Source organism: Otolemur garnettii, unplaced genomic scaffold (genome assembly GCF_000181295.1).
Source record: "Otolemur garnettii isolate 467f Iridium unplaced genomic scaffold, OtoGar3 scaffold00024, whole genome shotgun sequence".
Classification (NCBI taxonomy): domain Eukaryota; kingdom Metazoa; phylum Chordata; class Mammalia; order Primates; family Galagidae; genus Otolemur; species Otolemur garnettii.
Window position 1 is genome coordinate 18,904,707 of NW_003852419.1, and position 1,874 is coordinate 18,906,580.

The window sequence follows — 1,874 nt, forward strand, 5'->3', positions numbered from 1 at the left end:
TAATTAGGGATTTTATAATAATGTTTAGATCTTAAATCTTAGTTTTGCTGTTAGGCAGTCAAATATATTTAATACTTAGGTATTAATTAGATATTAACTATTATGTTAGATTGAAAAAAACTGCCTTGGTTGTGCACGGTGGAATGTGCCAATAGTTCCAGCTTCTAGGGAGGCTGAGGTGGGAGGATCCCTTGGACCAAGGAGTTGAGCTTAGGCAACATAATGAGATCACTGTCTCTAAAAAAGGGGGGGAAAGTAAAGAAAAAGAAAGGAATTACCTATATTGAAATGTGCTTCAGGAAGCCACATGGAGGTGCCACAGGGATGAAAGGAAGGGCCAAGCCGGCAGAGCTGAGGCCCCCTACCCCTGTAATGGCTTCCACTAAAACAAAACTCCTTTTCTGCTTTACTTTCTGGTTTTTGAAAAGGATTGCTTTCAAGGAAAGTTAGAGACATGGTCTCACTCTTGCTCAGGTTGGAACTCCTCAGCTGGAGCAATCCACCCGCCTTGGCCTCTCAGAGTGCTAGGATTACAGGCATGAGCCACTGCCCCTGGCCAAGTCAAATAATAAGTTAATAAATAAAAGTGAATATATGCAAATAGATAGACATTACCTTTTAAAATTATTACTAACGCTCAACACCCATAGCACAATGGTCGTGGTGCCAGCCACATACACTGAGGGTGGTGGGTTTGAACCCGGCTCGGGCCAGCTAACCAACTGCAACAACAAAAAAATAGCCGGGCGTTGTGGTGGGCACCTGTAGTCCCAGCTACTTTGGAGGCTAAGGCAAGAGAATCACTTAAGCCCAAGAGTTGGAGGTTGCTATTAGCTGTGATACCACAGCACCCTACCAAGGGCGATATAATGAGATTCTGTCTCAAAACTAACTAACTAAATAAAATAATTACTAAAAGTTATAGGTTTAATTGTTTTATATATTTAAAATGACATGATTTTTTTTAAAATAAAGGATTATGGCTTGGCATCTATAGCTCAAGCGGCTAAGGTGCCAGCCACATAAATCAGAGCTGGTGGGTTTGAATCCAGCCTGGGCCTGCCAAACAACAATGACAACTACAACCAAAAAAAAAATAGCTGGGTGTTGTGGCAGGCGCCTGTAGTCCCAGCTACTTGAGAGGCTGAGGCAAGAGAATCCCTTAAGCCAAAGAGCTGGAGGTTGTTCATTCTACCCAGGGCAACAGCTTGAGGCTCTGTCTCAAAATAAATAAATAAAATAAAATAAAATAAAAGATTATCTTTTTTAAAGTACAAGATTATCTTTAGAAACAACATAGGGGTTTCCATAATTGCTGTCTGAAAGTCTGATTTCTTATTCTGAAAAGGTGATTAATTGAACTGATAGTGTAATGGGTTATAGGAAGTAAAAATAATACCACATAAAGGCTTTGTGTAATTTTACAAGTGAAAATTATTAGTGGGAATTCATTAAATTTAGTCACAGTCATGTGACTAAAAAATAAATTGAGGCTTAGAGCTGGTAGCTTAGTTGCTATGGCGCCACATACACTGGGGCTGGTGGGTTCAAACCCTTCCCGGGCCTGCTAAACAACAATGACAACTACAACCAAAAAAAATAGCTGGGCGTTGTGGCGGGCACCTATAGTCCCAATTACTTGGGAGGCTGAGGCAAGAGAATTGCTTAAGCCAGGAGTTGGAGGTTTCCGTGAGCTGTAATGCATAGTGACTCCCACATACCAAGGGCAACATAGACTCTGTCCCTAAAAAATAAATAAATAAAATTAAAATAAAAAAACAAATAAATTGAGCCCTGAAGTTTACTCACAAACACAATTAATCATTTTCAAGAGAATAAATATATAGGTATTTGTAGGTACATGCAAAATTCCT